This window comes from Mustela nigripes, chromosome 1 (genome assembly GCF_022355385.1).
Source record: "Mustela nigripes isolate SB6536 chromosome 1, MUSNIG.SB6536, whole genome shotgun sequence".
Taxonomy (NCBI): Eukaryota; Metazoa; Chordata; class Mammalia; order Carnivora; family Mustelidae; genus Mustela; species Mustela nigripes.
The window spans coordinates 203,717,870-203,734,777 of record NC_081557.1 but is presented as its reverse complement, the minus strand read 5'-3'; the positions used below and the strand labels follow the sequence as shown (position 1 = coordinate 203,734,777).

At 42.9% G+C, this 16,908-nt stretch overlaps 1 protein-coding gene across 2 annotated transcripts in view; it reads right to left on the bottom strand.

The window, feature by feature from the left end:
* The window catches only part of FAM193A (family with sequence similarity 193 member A), a 166,291-nt gene extending 149,860 nt beyond the window's left edge, over positions 1-16,431 (bottom strand). For both annotated transcript variants that reach the window (XM_059379674.1, XM_059379694.1), the window contains exon 1: positions 16,360-16,431. The gene's annotated coding sequence lies outside the window, so the exon portion shown is untranslated. The remainder of the gene's footprint in view (positions 1-16,359) is intronic.
* Between the last annotated feature and the right edge of the window lie 477 nt (positions 16,432-16,908).

Here is a 16,908-nt window from a genome sequence, read left to right as displayed (position 1 = left end):
TTAAGCGTCTAACTTGAATTCATTTCATCTCAAGTCAAAATCTCAGGGTTGTGAGATCGAGCCCCCCGTTGGGCTCTGCACTGGGTGTGGGACCTGCTTAAGATTCTCTCTCCCTGCCCTTTCCCCCTTCTCCCATCACATGCTCTCTCTAAAAATAAAATAAAATAAAAATAGAAAGCAAAAGAGAGTTCCAGAAAGCTGTATATAAGCAAGAACAAATGCAACGAGCTCAAAATACATCAGGACTGAACAACTACAGGATCTGATAACAGAATGATCACTTAATGCCCCCTGGGAAAGCTGATTAAAATGGGAGATGGATAAGGAAGTGAAACAGGGACTGAAAATGAAGAAAGTAGAAGCAACTAATAGTAACCAATATTATTAACCAGTATATTCAAGTTATTTAGTGGCAACCAGTAGGACAAAAACAGCTAAAAAGGTAGTTGAAGTCGTTAAGAAAGGTCAAGAGAAAAACTGAGGGGGAAGGGAAGACAGAAAATTCAAAATCTGGATGCTAAAGAAACTAGCCCAATAAAGGATTAAAGATTCCACATCCAGGAGAGAAAGAACAGAGGTTTTGAAGAGATCTCAAGACAATGTATTCACATAAATTTTGCAGTGAGTTTCCATGGGTTAACAGACTCACTAAAATTGATCACTTAAGAACCTCAGGAATATAAAATTAACTTCGGAAAAATGGATAATGCTTTCTTCCATATTCAAAGACAACTAAGACAACAGATTTCAGGACAAAAGGGAAAGAGGGAAGAACTGCAGGAGTGCACACCAACCAGACTGGATCCCAGAGCAGCAGAGTAAGAGTAAGCCACAGACCACAGTTTAGAAGAAAATGCCCCAATGAATGAGGGATTACTATCCAATCTAAATGTCGTGGTGAGCTGAGGACAGACACCAAAGAACCCGGAAGGACAAAAACAGTCTGGCCTAGGACGATGCAGGCACGTGTCCCACAGGGACAGCCTGTCACCTCTTCTGAGAGGGAAACAGTGGCTAACCAGCAAAGAAGGGAGAGAAACAGTGTGCAAAGGTGCAAAGGCAAGAAGGATAGGACCCACTCACACTGACACAGGCAGAATGGTGTGACTGCTACAGGGTCAGACACAGGTGGTGACAGCAGGAGGACAAAAAAGCCCAAGGAAATGAAGAGCAAGAATGAGAACCTCTCCATTCGACCAGAGCGTTGGTCAGGCAAGGCCTGGAAGAGCAAGTGAAAGTGTCACCAAAGGAAAGTGAGGACCTGATTTCCAAGTGCTCAGGCGCATGGGGATTGTGCTTAAAAAGGGGGGAGGAGGTCATACAAAGGTCACTAACAAAAACTAGCTTACAGAAAGTGATGAGAGGGAGTGCCTGGGTGGCTCAGTGGGTTAAAGCCTCTGCTTTTGGCTCAGGTCATGATCCCAGCATCCTGGGATCCAGTCCCACCCACATCCGGCTCTCTGCTCAGCAGGAAGCCTGCTTCCCCCTCTCTCTCTGCTTGCCTCTCTGCCTACTGTGATCTTTGTTTGTCAAATAAATAAATAAAATCTTAAAAAAAAAAAAAAAGAACAGCAGGGGGTTTGTATATCGGGTGGCCACTGAGAAGGGATAAATGCCACCAGGAGCTGAAAGGTGCAACAGGGGAGACTTATATATATATGAGACTGACAGGGGAGACTGACTGAAGAGGGCAATTAAAGGGATTTTCCAAACTCAATTCTTTGGGCCCCGGCTTCCTCAGCTAGCAAATACCATCTCAGCAAAAAGCATGTGTTCCGTTGTTTTCCTGTCCAGTTCTCAAGTCCTATGATTCTATGATTTGCCAGTCCTAGCATTCCAATTGGAATACTGGTGTGGGCATCTGCAAATGTGCAAACATCAAAAGAACAGTTCAACTCACAGTTTGTAGAGAGGCAATTAATTTTGTAATGACTGGTTGGCAGATCCAACCTTCCTATTAATCTTTTCTTTTTTAACTGAGATACAACTGACCTGCTACAATTTAAGGCAGTTATTAAGTCATTTTTTTATGCTTTTAAAAACAGGAAGCAAGCACAATAGTATAAGCATAGTCAATAATTCATTTCTGGGGTTTCTTTATCTAAAGCAACTGAAGAGCTTAGCAAGGAGCTGGCAACTCCCTTCTCTAAATGTCCTAGTCCTTGACTAGGGAGGCACCTGCACTGACAGATCCTCACCTTCAGGGGCCTCTACAGAGAAGGCTAACCTCTCAGCAGGCACTGGTAGACAACATTTACCCTGCTGGGCTACTTTCACCAGTGGAGTAATTGCCAAGCATGAAGAGAAAAAATAAAAGAATTAGGAAAAGAAAGAAAGAAGAAAGAATTAGATTGTAACAAACTATTAGTTAACAATTTCACTGAATTTTGACATTAATACAAAATTACCACCACACTTTAAAAATATATATTATTAGCTTTTTGCAGAACTACCTTCAGGAAAATAAAAATTAATCATCCCATTCCATATATAAAGCAGCTAAAAATAATGAAAGTTAAAATTCAGGGCCACTAAATGCAATGTGGTGTCCCATATTAGGTTTTTGGAATAGAAACAGAATAATAGTGGAAAAGTTGGTGAAATCAAAATAAAGTCACCCAGGCGCCCCCATAAATAAATAATCTTAAAGAAGAAAAATAAAAAGTTTAATTTAAAAAATCCAGGGCTGGGGCGCCTGGGTGGCTCAATGGGTTAAAGCCTCTGCTTTTGGTTCAGGTCATGATCTCAGGGTCCTGGGATGGAGACCCGCATTGGGCTCTCTGCTTGGCAGGGAGCCTGCTTCCCCCCCAGCCCCTGCCTGCCTCTCTGCCTGCTTGTGGTCTCTTCTCTGTCAAATAAATAAAAATTAAAAAAAAAAAAAAAATCCAGGGCTGGGCACGTGGGTGGCTCAGTTGTTAAGTGTCTGCCTTCAGTTCAGGTCATGATCCCAGGGTCCTGGGATCGAGTCCCTCTCCCACTCCCCCTGCTTGTCTTCCCTCTCTTGCTGTGTGTCTCTCTGTGTCAAATAAAAACCCAGGGCTGGAGCGCCTGTGGCAGAGTGGGTTAAGCATCCAATTCTTGGCTTTTCCTCAGGTTGTGACCTCAGGGTCTTGGGACTGAGCCCTGTGCTGGGCTTGCACTTGCATAGAGTCTACTTAAGACTCTCTCCCTCTGCCCCTACATCCTCACTCTCTCTCAAGTAAACAAATCTTAAAAAAAAAAAAAAAAAAAAAAATCCTGGGCCATAAGCAGTTAAATTCTCCAACTTCTCACTCAGTTTCACAATGTAACTAATATTGTACTCAGAATATTTAAGAGAAAAATGCCAGGGCTCCTGCTACCTCAGGCGATAGAGCAAGCAACTCTTGATCTCAGTTTTCAAGCCCCAATTTGGGTGTAGAGATTACCTAAAAACAAAATTAAAAAAAAAAAAGAGAGAGAATGTCCTTTGCATTCTACTAATATATGTGGGGGGAAAAGTCCATTTCCACAGAAAATGTGATTAATTGAATGCCACATAATTATTAGATAGTTTAGAAATGGGCCACCTGGGTGGCTCATGTCATTAGGTGTCTGTCCTCAGCTTAGGTCATGGTCCCAGGGTCCTAGGATGGAGTGAGGAGCCTGCTTCTCCCTCTCCCTTGACTGTGCACTCTCTGTTAAATAAATAAATAAATAAAATCTTAAAAAAAAAAAAAAAAGTTTAGAAACTAAAGTTGATTTCTACAAGAAAAATATAAATAAATAAATCTTTTGTAGTCCCATGAGATACAAATTATTTGATCCCAACTCATACAGATTAAAGTCTCTCTAAAGACAGCTTGCGTCTCCGTGCCAGTGTGTTCCAGCAAGTGAGTTCCAAAAGCCAAATGGAGCAAAAGAGTCACATAAAGCAAGCTACACAGTACACAGCAGCAGCTCACAGTACACCAAATACATATATTCAACCAGTAATTAGACCAGGAAAGAAAGGCCTCAAGTTAATAACTATATTTCATATATACCTTATAATTAAAAGTAAAAACAAGAATATAAATAATTAATGAAAATTAGTTAAGCAACTATCTGTAAAAAACACACTTCAAATATAATTACATGGGTAGGTTAAAATTAAAGAAATAGTAAAGATATACCTACCATGCAAATACTAATGAAAAGAAAATTAAAGGGACTCTGTTAGTATCAGGTAAAGTAGACTTAAGAGCCAAAAATACCATTTGAATAAGAGGGACATAATTAAAATGACAAAAGGGCCATTGCACCAAGAAGACATAACAATCCTAAATGTATATGCACCAAATAACCCAGTTTCAAAATACATGAAGCAAAAATGAAACAAACTCTAAGGAGAAATCAATTTTTGCAGGCTTCAACGTGACTCTTGGCAACTAAGTATCAGTAAACAAAAAATCAGCAAGAATATTAAAAAAAAAACTCAAAACATCATCACTGACTGCATCCAAATGGCATTCAGAGAACATTCCACTCAATAATAGAATATATATGTTTTCTGTACATAAGTTACATTCACCAAGATATACCATAAAACCTTAAAAATTGGGCACCTGGGTGGCTCAGTGGGTTAAGCCACTGCCTTCGGCTCAGATCATGATCTCCCGGTCCTGGGATGGAGCCCCACATTGGGCTCTCTGCTCAGCGGGGAGCCTGCTTCCCCCTGCTGAGGGCCCCTTGCTAAGACTCACCCCCCCACCCCGCCTGCCTCTCTACCTGTGATCTCTCTTCTGTCAAATAAATAAATAAAATCTTAAAAAAAAAAAAAAAAAAGAGAGAGAGAGAAAGAAAAACTGCAATAAGCCCAAAGCAAGGAACAAAGCAGAGGGGGGAAAAAATGATCAAAATCAAAACCAGAAAAATAGGGGGGGGGGGGGAACCAAAACAAAAAGCTGTTTCTTCAAAAACATTAAAAACTTGAGGAACTATACAGCAACCGTGGAAAACATATGGAAGTTCCTCAAAAAGTTAAAAAATAGAGCTATACTAGACCCAGCCATTATACTACTAGGTATTTACCCAAAGGATACAAACCCAGTGGCACCTGAAGGGGCACCTCCACCCCAATGTTTACAACAGTAATGTCCACAATAGCCCAAATATGGAAAGAGACCAGATGTCCATCGACATATGAAAGGATAAAGATGATGTGGGGTATATATACAATGGAATACTAGCAACCATAAAAAGAGATAGAAATCTTACCATTAGCAATGACATGGATGGAACTAGAGGGTATTATGCTAAGTGAAATAAGTCAATCAGAAGACAATTATCATATGATTTCACTCATATGTGGAATTTAAGAAACAAAACAGAAGATCAAAGGGGAAGGGAAGGCAAAATAAAGTAAGATGAAATCAGAGAGGGAGACAAACCATAAGAGACTCTGGACTCTAGGAAACAAACTGAAGGCTGCTGGAGGGAAGGTGAGTGGGGGATGGGGTAAATGGGTGATGGGCATCAAGGAGGGCATGTGACACAGCGAGCACTGGGTGTTACATGTAATTGATGAATTAATGACCTCTATCTCTAAAACTAATAATCTACTATACATTAGTTAATTGAACTTAAATAACACTTGAGGAAACCCTAGCCAAGACTGGCTGGAAAAGAAAGAGAGAATTATCAATCAGTATCAAGAATGAAATAGGGAAGAGGTGCCTGGGTGGCTCACTGAGTTAAGCCTCTGCCTTCAGCTCAGGTCATGATCTCGGGGTCCTGGGATCGAGCCCCACATCGGGCTTTCTGCTGAGCAGAGAGCCTGCTCCCCCACCTCCACCTACTTGTGATCTCTGTCAAATAAATAAATAAAATTTAAAAAAAAAAAAAAGAGTGAAAGAGGGGACTTCACTGTAGACCCTCACAGACATAAGACACATTACATTATAACATTACAGACAACTATACACATTTAAATTCAAAAATTTAGGTGAAATGGGTCAATTCTTCGAAAAGTACACACTACAACAGAGAGAAAGTAACAATTCCTAAGTTACTTAATGCAGCCAACATTATACTGATATCAAAACCAGGCAAAGACAAAAGAATAAAAAAACTAGTGACATTTACTTCATGAAAACAGATGCAATAAAGCCCAACAAAATATTACTAAACTGAATCCAGCAACTAAAAAAAGAGTAATATACCTATATACAATGGAATATTATGCAGCCATCAAAAAATGAAATCTTGCCATTTGCAACAACATGGATGGAACTAGAGGGTATTATGTTAAGGGAATAAATCAATCAGAGCAAGACAATTATCATCAATTATCATATGATCTCACTAATATGAAGGATTTGAGAAATAAGACAGAGAATAACAGGGGAAGGGAGGGAAAAATGAAACAAGATGAAACCAGAGAGGGAGACAAACCATAAGAGACTCTTAATCTCAGGAAACAAACTGAGGAAAGCTAGAGGGGAGAGGCGTGGGAGGAAAGGGGTGGCTGGGGGATGGACACTGGGGAGGGCATGTGCTATGGTGAGCACTGTGAATTGGATAAAACTGATGAATCACACACCTGTACCCCTGAAACAAATAATACATTATATGTTAAAAAACAAAACAAAAAAAACCCAGGAGACCACATACAAAAAGCTGGAACTGTGAGGTCTGACAGATCTTCTACCCTGCTGACCACTCTGAGAACAAACAAGAACTGTGGAAAAACAGAAAGGCCTCATCTGTATCACTGTCTTTCCCTGAAGGGGCAGAAATAAGGGACAATATTAGGTTATATATTCTTGTGAAGGGGGCTAGTCCTATTCATTTTTGTATCCTAATTCTTTGCTAGATCGTTCTTCTCATTTCTACGCTCCAGGACATACACAAATAAATCTTATAACATTTGATATTAAAAAAAAAAAAAAACAAGAGTAATATACCATGATGAAGCAGAGTTCATTCCAGGAAGGCAAAGCTGGTTCAATATTCAAAAATCAGTGATGGGATCTACCACAGTAATAGTCTAATGAGGAAAAACGTGATCTTCTCAATTTGATTCAAAAAAGCACTTGATAAAATCTAAAATCCATTAATAAAACTCTTAGCAAACTAGAAGTATAAAGGAATTTCCTCAGCCTAATAATGGACATCTAAAAAACTACAGCAGGGGCGCCTGGGTGGCTCAGTGGGTTATAAAGCCTCTGCCTTTGGCTCAGGTCGTGGTCCCAGGGTCCTGGGATCGAGCCCCACATCGGGATCTCGGCTCAGTGGGGAGCCTGCTTCTCCCCCACTCTCTGCCTGCCTCTCTGCCTATTTGTGGTCTCTCTCTGTCAAAATAAATAAATAAATAAGCTTTTAAAAAATAAATACATAAATAAAAAATAAAAAATCTACAGCAGACATACTTTATGGTGAAATAATGAATCCTTCCACCCTAAAATCGGGAACAAGAAAATTATACTAGAAGTCCTAGCTAGTACAATGAAGGAAGAAAAAGAAAGAAAAAGCATACAGAATGGAAAACAAACAAACAAAATCACTACTCAGACACCATGACTATCTACACAGAAAATCCCAATGAAAATTTAATTACATTTCTATGGACCATCATGATATAAATAAATGAAACTGAAATTTTTCAAAAACACATTTATAAATGTTGACAAAAAATGAATACTTAAATATAAATCTAACAAAATATATACAGAATCCATCTGCTGAAAACTACAAAACACCAATGAAAGAAGTCAAACACAGGAGTGCCTGGGTGGTTCAGTCCTTAGGCTCTGCCTTTGGCTCAGGTCATGATCCCAAGATTTTGGGATCAAGCCCCATATCAGGCTCCCTGCTTCATGGGAAGCCTAGCTCTCCCAATCCCACTGACCCTGCTTGTGTTCCCTCTCTCGCTGTGTCTCTCTCTGCCAAATAAATAAATAAAATCTTAAGAAAAAAAAAAAACCTAACACAAATTAAATGTCAATTATACCTCAATAAAAAAAAATCAAAGATCACCAAATAAATAGAGATGCATAATATGTTCACAAATTAGAAGACTCGACATAGTAAACATGTCAATTCTCCACCAAACTGATCTATAGATTTAGGGCTATTCCATTCAAATCCCAGAATTATTTGTAAGTATAGGTAAGCTGACTCTAAAATGTATGGAAAAGAAAAACAACTAAATAGCCAAAACTTTTTTTTTCTTTAAAGTTGGAGAATTTCTTTAAAGAAATCACCTTGCTCAATTTTAAGACTTGCAGTAACTAAGACATGTGGTATAGGCAATGAAATAGACCTCTAAGTCAATGGAACAGAATATAGAGTACAAAAATAACCCATTCAAATAAGATCAGCTAACTTCTGACAAAGGTGAAAAGTCAATTCAATGAAGAAAGATTATCCTTTCAACAAATGGGTTTGGAACAACCTAATATCCATATGGAAAAATTTAAAAATCCCCATTTGAATCTGATACCTTATATAAAATTAACTCAAAAATGAATCACAGATCTAAAGGTAAAACTGTGAAACTTCTAGAAGAAAACATAGGGGAAAAATATAACCAGAAGTTTTATAAAACAAAGAGTTCTTAGATGACACCAAATATTGTGATTCATAAGAAAAAACTGGTAAGCTGAACTTCATCAAAATTAAAATTTTTTCTTTGAAAAAAAAAAAGTTAATAAAAACACAAATTACAGGGGTGCCAGGGTGGCTCAGTGGGTTAAGCCTCTGCCTTCAGTTCAGGTCATGATCTCAAGGTCCTGGGATCGAGCCCCACATCAGGCTCTCTGCTTGGTGGGGAGCCTGCTTCCCCCTCTCCCTCTGCCTGCCTCTTTGCCTACTTGTGATCTCTGTCAAATAAATAAATAAAATCTTAAAAAATACACACACACACACAAATTACAGACTGTAAGAAAATGTTTGCAAATTACAGATCTGTCATAGGACTCCTATCCAGAATTATGAACAACTCTCAAAACTCAAAAGAAAATAAACCCAATTAAAAATAGGCAAAGTCTGAATAAATACTTCACCCAAGAGGACACAAGAATGGCAAACAAACACATAAAAAGTGTTCAATATCAGTAGTCTTTTTTTTTTTAATTTAAAGATTTTATTTATTTATTTGACAGAGATCACAAGTAGGCAGAGTGAGGCAGAGAGAGAGGAGGAAGCAGGCTCCCTGCTGAGCTGAGAGCCCGATGTGGGACTCGATCTCAGGATCCTGGGATCATGACCTGAGCCGAAGACAGGCTCAGGCCCCTGAGCCACCCAGGTGCCCCCAATATCAGTAGTCTTTAGGGAAATGCATATTAAAACCACACCACACCTATTGAAAGCCTTAAAATAAAAACTACTGACAACACCAAGAGCTAGCAAGGATGCAAAGTAACTGGAACCCTCATACCTTGCTGGTGGGAAGTTGAAAAGGTAAGGCCACTCTGAAAAACAGTGTGGCAGTTTCTTATAGTATTACCATACAGCCCAGTGCCCACTCCTTAGAAAAATGAAAACTTACTTCCATACAAAAACCTGTACACAAATTTTTATAGCAGCTGTATTAATGTTCACCAAAACCTGGAAAAAACCTCAACGTCCACCACTGGGAAAAGGGATAAATTATGGTACGTCCATACAAAGAACTACTACTCAGCAGTAAACAGGAACTCAAAGGAGTCTCAAAGTTATTACACATACTGAGTGAAAATAAACCAGCGTGAAAAAGTTACATACTATATGATTCCATTTAAGTAACTTCTCCAGAAGACGAAATCATAGTAACAAAGTACTGGCTGCCAAGAGTTTAGCGGTGGGAGAGAGTGTGATCGCACAGGGATTGCATGAGGGAGCTTTTGTGGGCATGAAACTGTTCTGTACCCTGACAGTGATAGCGGATACATTAATCCGTGTATGCGTTACATCCAAAAACCTGTACATCTTAAAATATCAATCCCACTACATGTTAATTTTTTAATCAGCATTCAATAAAACCACTTAGAGAAACTGGTGGGCAGTTACCTACTGAAGTCACACTGCACAGCACTCCACACACACAGACACACACACACACACACAGATAGATACAAGACTGAAAGGAGTACTCATGTCCACCAAAAGACATGTACAGGAAAGTGCATATCAGCCATGAAATAAAATAGCCTATACGTATGTATGTCCATCAATATCAGAATGAATCACCTGTGGCATACTCAAAACAATGGAAAACCGCGTGCCATCGAAGAGAAGGGTGAACTGCTCCCTCAACAATACGACTGCGTCTCAGTGTGGAGCCAGAGAGCACTGGCAGAGCATTTTCACGTGAAATTCAAATGTAGCCAAAATGCACAACAGTGGTGGGGATGACTGCAAAGGTGAACAAGTGAGTGTCCTAGGGTACTGGGAATATTCTATATGTATCTTGATACATTGGTTATGTGGATGTACACATACATAATAGACTGAATCACAGAGGGAGGTGCTCTTTGCAGCTTCACCACATTGTTAATCTTAATTAAATCATGTAAGGTTCTAGATCTTTATTTGACATACTTCCTCAGGTCACTAAAGCCAATGTGAACTTGAGAGAAAGTTATGAATGAACCTCATTTCATCACCACAGCGATTTCTGCAACACACCCAAGGCACCCCCAAATCCGTAACTGTATCATCTAACTATGGATATACTGTCAGACATGTCGCCTTTAAACATTACTAACATTATCTCCTTCTTACCACCTTTTCATCAATGAAAAAGATTTATGTTATTACAAATGCCTCCAACATCACAATAGGTTACTCTGACTTTACAACTTTAGTATCACTGTTGAAATGTACTTTGATCCCTACCCCCAAAAGACTTCCTTTTATAAATTTCTAATAGCATTGCAAAAATAGCTCTAAATTCCCTTTTGAGCTATGAGTGTAAACTATATGTAATTTGATATCCCAACAGCTCGTGACCTGGGTCTATTTCCACAACAGAGGAATTCTGGTTTTTGTAAATAATATGTATATGACTGAATTTTGCACACCTATTCAGAAAACAGAATTCTGATAGTGTAAATATTTTTATTTTGTATAATACCTAAATGTTTAAGTGTAAAAAGGCAGCAAAAGCCAAAATCAGCTTTGTTTGGAAAAAAATAAAAAATGTGGGGCATCTGGATGGCTCAGTGAGTTAAGCATCTGCCTTTAGCTCAGGTCGTGACCTTCATGTGCTGAAGCCTAGCTCCTTGGTTTATGCAGAGTCTGCTTTGTCCTCTCCCTCTACCTTTCCCTGCCCCCCCCCCCCCATTCTCTCTATCTCTAAAATAAATAAATGAAATTTTAAAAAAGAAAGAAAAATGTTAGTAATATCAGGTTGTAAAAATAACATTCACCTTTTTGGTCCACATGTAATGCTCATTGTAGTCTTAAAGCTTGAGGCATGCGCAAAAAGGAAAAAAGAAAGCCATCAGAATTTCCACCACAAAATATTTTGATGTATATCCTATCTGACTTTCCTATGCAAATATGTATGCACACAGACCTTTACAAAAGCGGGTCTGTACTACAAACATTTTCTATTTTGTAAGCTTCCTTCTTCACTTAACATATCATGAACCTTAAATTACATTTAAAATAGAAAGGAAAAAAAAAATAGAAAAGGCAGAGGCAGGGATGCCTCGGTGGCTCAGTCGGTTAAGCATCTGCCTTCTGCGGAGGTCATGATCTCAAGGTCTTGGGGATCAAGTTCCACATCAGGCTCCTTTCTCAGCAGGGAGCCTGCTTCCCCCTCTGCTACTCCCTGCTTCTGCGTGCGTGCGTGTGCTCTCCCTCTGACAAATGAATAAATAAAATCTTCAGAAAGAGAGAGAAATGAATGAATGAATGCATGCATGCATGCAGGGACACCTGAATGACTCAGTCAATTAAGCATCTGCCTTTGGCTCAGGTCATGATACCAAGCTCCCGGGATCAAGCCCCACAATGAGCTCCCTGCTCATCAGGGAGTCTGCTTTTCCCTCTGCCTCTCCCTCTGCCTCTCTCCCCGCCCCTGCTGGCTTGTGCTTTCTCTTGATCTCTCAAATAAATAAGTAAAATCTTTTAAAAAATAAAATAAAATAAAATAAAATAGAAATGCAGGGGTGCCTGTGTGGCTCAATCAATTAAGCGCCTGCCATTGGCTCAGGTCATGATCCCAGGGTCCTGGGACTGAGCCCCACATCAGGCTCCCTATTCAGTGGGGAGTCTGCTTTTCCCTCTCCCTCTGTCCCCTACCCCCTCCCTACTCATGCTCTTGCTCGCTTGCATGCTCTCTCTCAAAAAAATAAAATCTTTTTAAAAACAGAAAAATGCAAAATAATAAGATATAGTCATGATACCCTTCACATACCAACTTTCCATTTCAGGGCAAATCCTTTATTGTCACATCAGAGCAGACCACCAAACACAGCTATCAGAATAAGGTCTTGTCCAAGATGCAGCTGTGTCCACTGTTCTTAACTGTATACGGTTTTCCCATTTCACAAGTGGAAAAAGCTTCATCAATAGTAAGCAAGGACCCTGTAGCAAAGTCCCTAATAAAGTCCAACCCAGCCTCCTGGTAAATAATGACCATGTGCACACACGGCACCGTGTGTCACCAGACATTGTTGACTTGTTTAATTCTTACAATAATCCTAAGACCTAGGTGTCATATCACTTAGGATGCCAAGGCAGTTTGAGGTTTGACACCATGCCTGAGGGCAAAGAGCCTATCAAATTTGTATACCCTAGTCTGGGTGGGCAAAAGTCTCCATAAACTACATTATGTTATCCTACTTACCGCCGAGCCATTGTTTCTATGTAGAAACTACTCACATGCGGAGAAGCCCTCGTTGCCTTGATGAAGGTGGTCCTAGGACTAACAATCAGGGCTGTGCCCAGCACGCGGGACCCCACCTGAGAATCAAGACAGTCCTTCCACTCTTAACTTTTCTCTCAGGCAACTTCTACTCTGGTGACCCTACATAGAATGGGAAGATGCCCCCCCTAGAAGCAATCATAAGCTTCTCCCGGAAATTGAGGGCTGGTACCCACTCCCTATTACTTGTTGACAAACACTGTTTTGGGTGCCTCTTATGCACCAGACAAGGTTCCCACAAAGAGGTCATCATCTATGGGAAAATAATTCAGAGGCTTCAGAATTATAGTAAGAATTTTTGTGATCAGTGTCAAAAACGGGGCGCCTGGATGGCTCAGTGGGTTAAAGCCTCTGCCTTTGGCTCAGGTCATGATCCCGCATCGGGCTCTCTGCTCAGCGGGGAGCCTGCTTCCTCCTATCTCTCTGCCTGCCTCTGCCTACTTGTGATCTCAGTCTGTCAAATAAATAAAATCTTAAAAAAAAAACAAAAAACACTTTAATCCCTGCCACCATGGGTATCTTTCGCACACCATTAAAAACATTTGCAATGGGGCGCCTAGTTGGCTCAGTGGGTTAAGACTGCCTTCAGCTCCGGTCATGATCCCAGGGTCCTGGGATCGAGCCTCACATAGGACTCTCTGCTCAGCAAGGAGCCTCCTTCCCCCTCTCTCTCTGCCTACTTGCAATCTCTGTCAAATAAATAAATAAAAAAACTTGCAAAGAGGGGCACCTGGGTGGCTCAGTCAGTTAAGCATCTGCCTTCAGCCTAGGTCATGATCCCAGGGTTCTGGAATCGAGTCCCACACTGGGCTCCCTGCTCTGAAGGGAGCCTACTTCTCCCTTTGCCTGCTGCTCCCCCTGCTTGTGTGCTCTCTGTCAAATAAATAAAGTCGTTAAAAATATTTCTGAGGGGGGCGGCGCCTGGGTGGCTCAGTGGGGTAAGCCACTGCCTTCAGCTCAGGTCATGATCTCAGAGTCCTGGAATCAAGCCCCGCATCGGGCTCTCCGCTCAGCAGTGAGCCTGCTTCCTCCTCTCTCTCTGCCTGCTTGTGATCTCTCTCTGTCAAATAAATAAATAAATAAAGTCTTTAAAAAAAAACAAAAAATTTCTGAGGAGGGCCTGGGTGGCTCAGTTGGTTGACCATTTGCCTTCGGCCCAGGTGTGATTCGACGCAGGGCTCAATCCCAGGATGATGGGATCATGACCTGAGCTGAAGGCAGAGGCTTTAACCCAATGAGCCACCCAGGTGCCCCTCAAATAAATAAATCTTAAAAAATTTTTTTCTTGGAAAAAAAAAGCTTGCAAAGAAATTTTAAAGTTAATGGGTGCCTGGGTGGCTCAGTCGTTAAGCATCTGCCTTCGGCTCAGGTCAGAATCCCAAGGTTCTGGGCTTGAGCCCTACATCGGGCTCCTGCTCCGCGGGAAGCCTGCTTCTCCCTCTCCCACTCTGGCTCCCCCTGCTTATGTTCCCTCTCTCGCTGTGTCTCTCTGTCAAAATAAAATCTTAAAAAAAAAAAAAAAAAAAGAAAGAAATTTCAGAGCTCAAGATAAAAGTTTGAAATTTTAAAATACAGTAAAATAGAATGTTTCTCAAGGTGATGGTCACAAATCAATGGTACACAATAAAGTAATTCTGTGTACTACAATCACTTTATTAATGAAATGGAATAAAATAAAAAAGACAAAAAAGCCAGAATATCATCTTGTAAAACTTTTGTTGTATAAGTGGAAGCACGCACTACAGGTCTTAATATATCTTATTTCTTACAGGGTCATGTCAAAAATCTTGCTTTGTAAGTTTAACAAAATAAGATAGTCCTGTCAAAAATCATACTAGATAGGGGCACCTGGGTGACTCAGTTAAGAGACTGACTCTTGGTTTCAGTTCAAGTCATGATCTCATGGGCAACAGGCTCCCAACTGGGCATGGAGCCTGCTTATGTGTCTCTCTTCCCCACTCCCACTTGCAAGCACTCTCCCCCCCCCTCTAAAAAATAAAATGATAATAATAATACCTGATAGATGGTTACATGAGTTTGACTAATGTGATCAGAATAATAAACTAAAGGAAAACTACTTTAGCTAAATACTGCAAAGTAAATGGGATTTATTGAAACCTAAAACAGTACCACAAACTTGTTTTTATTGAATTGATCGAAATGGTATATTATACACCATGCTACAGCAAATATCAACATTTTCATAAAGGATCTGCATGGCAGACCTCCTACCCTCACCTCCCCAGGATCCGCAAACATGGCCCTTAATTTATAGCCCAAAGATCCAAATGCCCAAACCTCATCCTTGCTCCCAACCCCTGTACCTGTTTCTCTCTCCAGGGTATTGGAAAGGGGCAGCCTCTGGAGGCTGAAGTCCAGGGCTGTGTTCCAGGATCCCAAACAAAGGTAACAATATCATCTAGAGAAAGATGCAACAACTGCACTTACTCCACAACAGAAAAGGCTGGAAATCCTTTAAACGGAAAATAAAGTACACAAACGTTATTGTATATTCAATTAATGCAAAAGCATGACAAAGCCACGCCATACACAATCATTTCTCTTTTCTGCTCTCACTCCGTGCCATTCCAGCACGATATTTAGAATCTTGCATAAAACAATTTGTGTCACAATGTGGCACACCAATACTGATGAGGCTCTTTTTTCCCACTGCAAATGTCTTTAAAACAACTTAACAGTTCTAACCACTCAACTTTGGAGAAGTCCATTATCTTAGAGTCGCCACTGGAACCACTGGAAATGGCTGTCACCTGCACACCCTCGTACCACCTTGTGTCTTCTCGAGTGCTGTGACCCACCGCGGAACAAAGGTGCAGCAACCCACAACGTGTGCTAGCTGCTCCTATGGACAATACAGGAGAAAGTACTTTTCCGATGCCCTGAGTTCCAACACTACATACACTCCTGAGTAACCAGACCACCAACTGCCCCTGGAAGTTTTTGAGGAGCTGGAGGCACAGAGGCAGGCCTCCGGAAGGCTGTCAGGCGGCTCCCCGATGATCACATCGGAGCAGAGAAAGAAAAGTTCCCGGCGGGCGCTGCCGGGTCGCCTCTCGCACGGGATGGAGAATTCTGGGCGGCATGGCGAAACAACGGCGGAGAGAACTCCCGACCACGCAGGGAAGCCCCGCTCGCCACCTGACTCCTAATTACTCTGGAATTGCACGCGAGCAATCTCAAGGACGAGCTCCGCGCGGGGCGAGAAGGCACCGCCCCCGGGTCCGTGACAGCGACGCGCAGGTGGGCAGCGGCACAGGCAGCTCGGCGCGCCGCACCCAGGAGATGCCGGCACCCGGCGCTAGCAGCCAGCCGCCCCGCGCTCGCCATCCCCGCGGGAAGGCTGTCACGGCGCAAGCCGCCCGCGCCCCGGCTCCCCGGCCCCCCGGCCCCCGTTACCCGCGCGGAGCCCGGCCCCGGCGGGAGGTCTGCCCGCGTTCGCCCGCCCACCCCGTACCTCCCGCCCCCGCCGCGCCGCCGCTTACCTCGAAGTAGCCTCCGGGGGCGGCACCGCCCACGCCCGCGCCGGAGCCGAGGGGCCCGTTGGCCGCCGCCGCGCCGCCCGGGGCCGCCAGGCCCGCGGCCTGGGAGCCGCGCAGCGCCGCCGCCGGGCCGGCCTTGCCGCCGCCCGCGCCGCCGTTGCCCCCACCCGAGCCGCCGCCGCCGCCCCGCTTGTTCTTCCGGCGCTTGGCCCCGCGCTTGGCGTCGGCTGGGCTCATGGCGGGCGGGCAGGCGGGCGGAGAGAGGGCGCGGAGCGGGCGCGGGGCCGCGGGCGGCGGCGGAGGGCGGGGAAGGCGGGGAGGCTGAGGCGGCGGCAGGGCGCTCCGGCCGGCCGAGGGCGGGGGGCGCTGCGCGGGGTCGCCTCCGGGCGGGGAGGGCCGGGCGGGCGTGAGCTGCGGGGAGGCCGCTGGGCGGGAGAACGGCGAGTCCACCGGGCCCGGCGCCGCCGCTGACCAGAGTTAGAGTCCAATATGGCGGACACAAGGGGAAAGGGATCCCAGTTTACGTCGGGGGAGGGGGAAGGAGCGGCGGGG